Source organism: Mustela lutreola, chromosome 2, assembly GCF_030435805.1.
Source record: "Mustela lutreola isolate mMusLut2 chromosome 2, mMusLut2.pri, whole genome shotgun sequence".
NCBI lineage: Eukaryota > Metazoa > Chordata > Mammalia > Carnivora > Mustelidae > Mustela > Mustela lutreola.
In genome coordinates, this window is record NC_081291.1 from 126,654,897 (window position 1) to 126,664,272 (window position 9,376).

General features: G+C 38.8%; 1 protein-coding gene across 3 annotated transcripts in view; it reads right to left on the minus strand.

Annotated features, from left to right (window-relative positions):
* Window positions 1-7,892, minus strand: part of NAALADL2 (N-acetylated alpha-linked acidic dipeptidase like 2) — a 1,363,661-nt gene extending 1,355,769 nt beyond the window's left edge. For all 3 annotated transcript variants that reach the window (XM_059163440.1, XM_059163438.1, XM_059163439.1), the window contains exon 1: window positions 7,761-7,892. The gene's annotated coding sequence lies outside the window, so the exon portion shown is untranslated. The remainder of the gene's footprint in view (window positions 1-7,760) is intronic.
* Between the last annotated feature and the right edge of the window lie 1,484 nt (window positions 7,893-9,376).

Here is a 9,376-nt window from a genome sequence, read left to right on the forward strand (position 1 = left end):
CATAGCACTTACCCTCCCCAATGTCTATAACCCAGCCACCCTATCCCTAACCCTCCTACCCCCCAGCAACCCTAAGTTTGTTTCATGAGATTAAGAGTCTCTTACGGTTTGTCTCCCTCCCAATCCCATCTGGTTTCACTTTTCCCCCTCTACCTTCAAGACCCCCTGTCCTACTTCTCAAATTCCTCATATCAGAGAGATTATATGATAATTGTCTTTCTCTGATTGACTTGTTTTGCTTAGCATGATACCCTCTAGCTCCATCCATGTTATTGCAAATGATGGCCATTTTATTTTTAAGATTAACACTTTTTCCCCCAAAAAACCTTTTTTAGTAAATCTAACATTCATAGAATATGACCATATTTATCTATGGCTTGAAACCCTCCAACACAACTCAGAGCATAACTGGAGAATCATCATTTTACTTTTCATTTACAAGGTGGTGATTTACAAATCATTTTGTCTGGCCAATACCGGAACAGCCATTAGACCTTTGTTGACTAAGTTATCTTCAGGAAAATTCTTAGAAGAGGAATAACTGCTAGGGATCTATCATTTCAGCTATGACTTCCTAAAAACAGGCTTACCCTTGGAACCATGTACCCCTGTAAACAGAGCTTCCCCAAGAAAACGTCATTCACACACTCTCATTTTAACAAGAGACAGTAAAGCCTTGAGGCATTTTTCACAAACATACATACATAAGGCTTCCTGCATAATTAGCTTAAAAATACCTAGATCTTATTTTTAAAGTTTTCTGGGAATGTAGCAAAATTAAATCTAGGAAAAGAGTCCAAGACTGTGAGGCTCCTTTAGTCATTCCCAATCAGATTCACATCACTTGAGAAGGCTGGATAAAGGAAGCGGTTATCACTTAAATGTAATTAAAAATCTCAAACTGATTTCTACAACCAGCATTTCAAAAAAAAAAAAAAAAAAGTATTACAGTGCACCAGAAGGTTTGAACACACTCTAAGAGTTCTGAAGCCTAGTAGAAAATACGTTTCAGGTTTGGTTTAAAAAAAAACCTGAATGGTCCCCTCTGGGAACTAAGATGTAAGTGCTTCTTAAAACTAGGAGATGCCCCCAAAATTGTCAAATCATTGACTAATGTGTTAAATTGACAATTAAAACAAAACAAAGTAAGAAAAAAAAAACAATTACTTGGAGAGTATGATTTGTTTAAAAGTGTTTCTACTTTGTTTGTTTTCTCATTTCTAAGTGTAAAAAGATAAACAAATTCAAAGTACATTTAAGAATGGACTATGTGGGGGACACCTGGGTGGCTCAGTGGGTTAAGCCTCTGCCTTCGGCTCAGGTCATTATCCCAGGGTCCTGGGATCAAGCCCCACATCAGGCTCTCTGCTAAGCAGGGAGCCTGCTTCTCCCTCTCTTTCTGCCTGCCTCTGCTTATTTCTGCCTACTTGTGATTTCTCTGTCAAATAAATAAATAAATATCTTAAAAAAAAAAAAAAGGCATGCATTATTTGAGGTTATTTTATCACCAATGATAATTGGACTCAATGCACAAGAACAAGACTCATGCAGAGTTATAAATTTACCAATAAATGAGGCTGGAGCAATATAATAAATAAAGTCCTAAAACTGAAGAAGTTAATGAATACTTATATGCCAAGGTTGTAAAAAAGCAAAATGCCACTTCTAATACAGAAAATATTCATAGGTGGTATTACATGCAATGAAAAAAGTCAAAAGTATAGAATTTTCATTATCTGTTTTTAAAGGATTCATCCTCTTCTAAAGTTTTTCATGACTAAACATCTAAAAATATCTGTAATACATCCTAAACAAACCATATTTTAGTAATTAATATTGACAGCATCAATTCTCATTATGATTAAAACTTTTTTTAAACATTGAAACCACACTTACAGACAAGTAGGGAAAATCACGCTGAGCTCAAAATACTACGTTTCTATGCAAGACAAATCACCTTTCTTATCTGAACTGCTCAGATCAAAATGTCAAAACAATTAAATTACAATTTCGTCTGACATCAATATCCTATGCAACAGTGCAAAACAGACAAGCCTGATTTCAAGCACACCATTTGCTTTTAAATGGCAAACAAACTGAGCAATGAATCATATTTTGCAAAGGAAAACATGAGACAATATGCCAGATCATAGAGGTCAAAGGATTCATCAAGACACACTTTTTATGTAACCCTATGTTTTTGGCTCAGGGGGAAAAATTATCTATTCCTTCATACAAAAATAAAAATAGACAAACATAAGGACAGATATTTAACTGCCTACACACCAAATATGACTATAAATCACATATTTTTAAAAATCATATTGATTTTATAGCTATATGTAACTGCTTATATTTATGTGTATACATATCTATATATGTTTGTGTGTGTGTGTAGTAAGGAAAAAAGAGAACTAAAATTTTTATCTTAACAAACCTCATTCTTCCATGTTGCTATCATATTTCTTTGAATGTACCATGTAAAAAGTTATATAATCATATTTTTGAGCTGTAAGAGGCACTAAAATGATCCTGAGCTACCTCTTCACTTCTCAGTTTAAAAAAAAAAACAAAAAAACTGAAGGTGAAAGAAGACACAGGCACAAATGCTATCCAGGAACAGAATTGGGACTAGAATTCTTGGCCCTTAAATTCTAATTTTTTGCACCAAACAATCATGTCATATACTAAAGGTTAAAACTCCTAAAAACTGATATTATCAGGAGAAACAATAATAGATTCCTATTGTTATATTTTATATTTACTTAATTTTTAAAGTATTCTTTCAAAGATAAGGCCTCATGAGAAAATGATGACAAACTAGAATTTTCTATCAAGGCATATTTAAGATTTCATACCTCTTCAACTGTAATATACATTAAGGATTAATCAGAATCTTACAGACTTTATACATATAAAGCATAGGACTTTAACTGCAAAGCATTGATTTATGAATTATCGTACTCTCATTGGCTAAAATTCTTTTCATATATATTTTTCCTATGTATCTAAAAAGAATGTAGCATTATAGTTAAGGATATAGATGCTGTAATATTACTACCTGGTGTACTACTTATTACTATATAGCCATGAGCAAGTTACTTACGCATTTGTGGCTTTCATTTTTGAAATATTACCTGATAGGGTTTTGGTGAAAATTAAATGCTAATACATACAAACCAAAACAACAATGCTAGCTCTTAGTAAATGCTCAAAAAATATAGCTATTCTACATTTTGTAGAAGACCAGAGAATAAATATTTGAGCCTTCTCCAGCCATAGCATCTCTGTCTCAATGACTCAATGCTATGGTCTATGACAAATGCAGACACAGATAATAAACTAATAGATGTAGTTCTGATCCAGAAAACCTGATTTACAGAAACAGGTGGCAAGCTGGGTTTGGCCTGAGGGCTATAGTTTGCAGCCCCTTGATAAAGAATAACACCACACTCTACCAAGAAAATGAACAGATCAAACAAGTAACAGAAATTGGCCCAGCAGGTACAGAACTAGAACCAACTACCATGCAGTTCAACTATCTTTTTACCTATTCATTTAGGAAAGGCTCTATAAAGTCTTCATATTCTGACCTACAAACAGAAACAATCTCTGCATTTTCTACTCTCCCACAACATACAAGATCAACAGAGAACTGAGAGATTTTAAAGGATGATGAATATACTGGGATTCATTATACTATTCTACTTTGGAGTTGTCTGATAATTTCCATAATATTTTTTTAAACATCTCAAGGTATTTATCAATTTTCTCAGAATACTTGTGTAACATTCTTTTGGTTTTGTTCTCTACTAGATATAGTAATTTGAAGGCAGGGCTTATGTCATTTGCATCTTGGTATCACCATCTACTGCCAAGACCTCAGACAGAACCCTGTTTTATAATTAGAATCAATAAACAAATGATCCGTAAATAAGTGACAGAAATTCATCTCGAACAAGTCCTATTTCCAACGTCAACAGTTCTCTCCATCTTGTCAAACTGCTGGATATCCATTAGTAATGTTGTCAAAAGGCTCTTTCCCTACACCCAATTTGTTGCCAATCCAGTCTCATTATATCATTTTCAAAATCCAACCTGAAATCTATTTCTAGCTAACATCTCTTTCCAGGTCTAATACAATCTATCCATAAGTAGATTTCACCACTCTCCATTAGATCACACTTGGCACTTAAAACTTAAGGCATCTGTTTGATATGAAGATAATATCCTTAGAACTTTACTGTAGTTATCTAACAGCATTAAAGAAATTCAATGTTTTTACCTTCTTCATAACAGCCTTTCCCAAATTTCATGATATGATTTTGCTTACCTTATTTCTTCCTTCACCTATAGCTCACTTTTATTCTATAATTTCAACTTTCTTTCCGAGACTCCTCCCAAAGAGAACCCAAGGCTGGAATTCCTCAACAAACACTTATTTCTTTGCTTCAGGAAATTTTCAGAATCTCTAAGTATATTCTCACCAAATATATTCACTAACCAAATGGGAAGAAAAGGTATTTCCCACAAATTTCTAATGTATCACAACTGTCACTTGTCACAATGAGAAAAGTGAAGTGATCCAAAAAGAACATCCACACACAACCCCACCTGCATCTGTGTCCACAGTTTTCCTTCTCTCTTACCACTACCAATAAGCAGCCCATCCTAGTAATAGATAACCTCTCCTGTTGCATCCTCTCTAACATGAAAACAATCCCTCCTTCTTCTTCATCATTAACTTCCCAGGTCTAAGGGCTCTTTTTCATTAGCAAAACAGCATACCATTGTTTCACACATCTTTAAAACTCTCTATCATTTAGCCTTCCAACAAATCCTCCATTTCTCTATCTTTTCCATATACATCTTCAAAGGACATACTCCATTACCCTCTTCAATTTTCTCTTCTATTTTTCAAACATTCCAAACAAGCTTTCATCACCCATCACTGCATGGAAATTGCTATCATCAAGTCATCAATGCTTTCCTTTGCTGAGTCAATTCTCAATCTTCATCTTTAGAACAGTGGGTGAGTCTCCTACTTCTTCAAATGCTTCCTTCATTTGGTTTCCAGGACCCTACACTCTCCAACTCTTTTTATTACCAAGCATGCAGCTCATTTTTAGAATCCTTTGATTGTTCTTTCTCATCTCATAATGTAGGAGTGCCCCAAGGCTCAATTCTTGGTCTTCTTCAGTTTTCTAGCCCTACACATTTTTTTTTAAAGAATTCACCCAATCTCTTCACTTTTAAAATCAGTTAGTTGTTGAAAAATCCCAAATGTGTATCATTAGACTGCCTGCTTGACATCCTCACTTGGATATTTAAAATGCATCTAACCCTTAACGTGTTCAAATCCAAATTTTTAATACTTGCCATACTTTTCTCCTGCTATCTTCCCATCTCAGTATAAGTTCTCCCAAGTTTCTTTTGCTTTCATACTCCAGACGCAATCTGTTAGCAAATCCTGCGTATTGAACCATCAAAATACATCCAGAATCTGAACTTTTCACCATCTCCACTGTTACCATCCTGGTCTAACCTAATATCATCTATCACATGGATTATTATAAAAGCCTATCTGGCACCCCTGCTTCTACCCTTGCCTTCTTCCTTTAATCTGTTCTTAACATAGCAGCCAGAGTAAGGGTGTTAAATAGTTGTCAGTTCTGATGCAAACACTCCAAAGGCTTCTATATCACTTCAAGAAAAATCTAGAGTCACTATAATAGCTTACTAGACCAGTAATACAATCTAGCCTCTACTTCATTTAAGACCACATATCCTACATCCCTCCTTCCTCCACACTACTCCATCCACAGTGGCTTCTTGGCTGTTATCTGAACACACCCATATGTGGGGTCTCTGCATTTTCTGTTCTGTGCACCTAGAAAACTCTTGGCCTAATTATCACACGGCTGACTCCTTCACCTGCTCTAAGTCTACTGAAACGTCACCTTCTCTGGAGGCCTTTCCTTACAATCCTATTTTAAACCACTAAACACAAACACCACACACACCATTTCTCCATAGCACTTACTACATATTTTTCTATTTCATATATATATATATATATATATATATATATATATATACTGTCTCCCTCCACTAGCATGTATATTCCAAGAAGGCAGAGCTTTATTCCAGTGCCAAAAACAATGCTTGGCACACATCAAGCATTTGATAAGTTTGGTGACTAAACAAATAAATATTAAGGTCTCTGTGAATCTGTTAGTGCTTTTATAATTAATAAATTTATCATTTCATTCTTGTTGGTCCTAAAATAAAAGTTTATAATATTTGTATGGTACGAGGAATACATTGGATCACTCTTGTGAACTGAAGTTACTTTCGTTTTTCCCAGAAGTCCTGAGATCAGAAATTACTACCAATTATAGGGGAGAAAAAGCTCTGAGTAGTTTCAGGTGAAAGTACTGCTGAATGATATCCTCTTCCTGTTAAGAATGGTTAGGAGAGTTTAAAGAAATGGGCAGATACTACTGAAACATCAAAGCCCAGTTTAAAACCCAACCCTTTCCTTATTCTTCTTCCCCCCATACACCTAGAGCACTTCGTACCACTAGTGCAGTACTCATTATGGTCCCTCCTCCTGGATACAGAGTCTCCGTAGGACAAGAACTGAATTTCGTTTCTCTCTTAACCTGCACGGTTAGTCGCTATCCATGACTGGCATTCAAAGAACTGTTACTGGATTCTACTAAATGGAGTGAAAAACCACAGGAACCCATGACATAGCTGCTTATGTTTGTCAAGATGTAGTCCATCAACAAGCAATACCATTTATCTAGGTTCCTAAGGTCTTTTTAACCAACCCAAGTCTTCTGTTCCGCAGAGCTAAATGAAGTAGTAGGACATACATGTACAGGTCCAGGACCTATTACTCTGCCGGATACACAAGCACACAAGCAACAGTAAGGAAAGGGACGACAGAAAAGTAAACGATGCTGTACGTGTACTTGTTATTCTAACAGCGAAGGACAAAAGAACACAGACACCAAAAGATGAGAGACCCAATAAAGGAGGGAAAGGGGGTTGGGGGGATGTAAAGAACGTGTTAAACAAAGGGGTCAGGGGGCTAGAGGTTGGCGCTACGGAAGAATGAGACGACGGGGCAAATGTGTACTACGGCAGACCCTGAGAAGCCAGCGCAGACGCTAATCATAGGCTGCTCTTGCAACACTTCTCATAAACTTCCTTGAGAAAGCCATCCTGCGCGTCCTCTGTAGCGGCATTCCACACGCGGGGCGTCACTCTGGGCGAGCCATCCCCCAAACACCGGTCCGCAGCGCCGCTTGTCTTTACCTGCGTCCCGCTAGGGTGCCGCGTCCGGCAGCCCAGCGGGCGTGCGTGCATGTGTGAACGTGTCATAAAAGGGCACTCGGGAGATCCTGGGCTCCGCTCTTAGGACAATCGGATTCGGGAGGTTGGCGGGGGGCTCGAGGAGAGGATGGGGGCTCCTTCGGCCCGCGAGTGCCGGAGTTGAGAGGGGGGCAGCCGGAGCCAGGTGCCCCGCGCACCGCTCCCTCGAGGTTGCCCCCGCCCCGCCGCCGGAGCGCCCCTCCGCCCGGGTCCCGACGCTGGGTTGGCGTCCCGGGACCCACGCAGGGGTGCGGCCAGCGCCGCAGCCGCGCCAGTCTGGGCGAGAGGGAGGGCCGGACGGCTCGGCCCGGACCGCGCCGCCTCAGAGCGCCGAGCTCGTTTTGACAAAACTTTGAAAACAGAAGGACTCCGATTACCTGAGCGGCGCGGGCGCGGGCGCGGGCTCGTCTGCGGTACGGCTGCCGGGCGCGGGCCGGGTTTTCAGCAGCCGTAAAGCGGGAGGAGAGCGCGCGAGCCGCGGCGCGAGCCCTCGCCCCCGAGCTGCGGCCCCGGCGCCTCCGCCTCGAGCGTCAGCCGCTTGGCAAAGAGCGGGCTGGGCTGAGTCATAATAAAAGACACGTTTGCCGAGCGAAGTGGGATGAGGGGCCTCGAGGAGCCGTGTTAAATGGCAAGAGGCTCAAAAATAGGAAACGGGTTTTTTTTAAGTGGCCCAAACTTAAAAACTTGTCTCATGGTGGGACAGATACGAGGTTTGTTTTGGTTTGGTTTGGTTTGGTTTGGTTTGGTTTTTGTTTTGTTTTGTTTTTAATTTGCACATAGTTGGCAAATACTCTCTGTGTCTAATAAAACTTTATAAAGATTTTTTTTTTTTTCTATACGTGCATTACCTCTGGAGCCAATGGCTGGGTATAATGCTCAGCTTCAGTTTCAGCCATCGGACCTCATGCCAGTTACTTGGATTCCGTGCCTTTGTTTCTCATCTGTCGAACAGGATAATAAAGGTGTCTTTCTCCGGAGAACATGCTGGGAGGGTACTTGGCATAGTGCCCGCACTAAACATTAATAATCACGATATTTTTTAAAAGTGGGGATAAATACAGACGAGCTTATAGATGAACAGCTTTACAAGGAAAATGTAAAAATAAAACAAGAACTTTAGCAAGTGGTGTAAATTAGACAAATGTTTCAATGGAGGAAAATACATTGGAGCCTCTAAAAAATAAAGCTAAGAGATGTAGCTGAGGTACAAAAACGGAAGAAAAAGAAGAAAAACTGGGCGCAGTGACCAAAAATCTGAAGCTTCATGGCGGAAAGAAGGCAGAGTATGTTTACTTGCTGTTTAGAAAGTCATGACAAACTCCCTCTGCTGAGAGAGATTTAAAAAAAAAAAAAAATTTTTTTTTTTTTAACAGATAAACAACTGTCTAAAAATGAGCCCCAAATGAGGATCCTTCACTCCAATGAATGAGATTTGGCAGTTCTGCAAAATGAGGAAATTCTTCCTGGTGCTGCATCTTAGGGGGTTGAGTCATCAAACCCATAGCAAAACTTAGTGGGCTGGATTCCTGAAAGGCATGCCAGATGGATGTATTCTGCTTCGTTTTAATAACTGTATGATGTTCCCTCTGTCCTGTCAATTTTGGAAGAAAGGAATCTGAATAAAGATTTAAGAAGTGAACTTGAAAATAAAAGCCGAACTAGTTAGTTAATACATGAGTATCCACCCACAATGAGCATGCAGTTAAAGATTACAAAGTAAGTAACCATTTCTTCCAACTCACTCTCCCTCTGCTTTGTTTCTGCTTTCATTGTATTTCTTTTTATCTACTTTTATCATTTTTATACAATGGAACTGCCTAGAGGAAACATGGTTTTAATTAATACCAAGGCATGGAAAGAATTTTTGCTAGGCCTCTCTAAGTAGGGTCAAACTTTTTGAAAGAAAGGTTTTTCAGTTGAAGTTTTAATGAGAACAAGGGTAAATTGGCAGATGTGAAACCAGAAGTTGTTCTAGACGAACAGGAAAATAGAC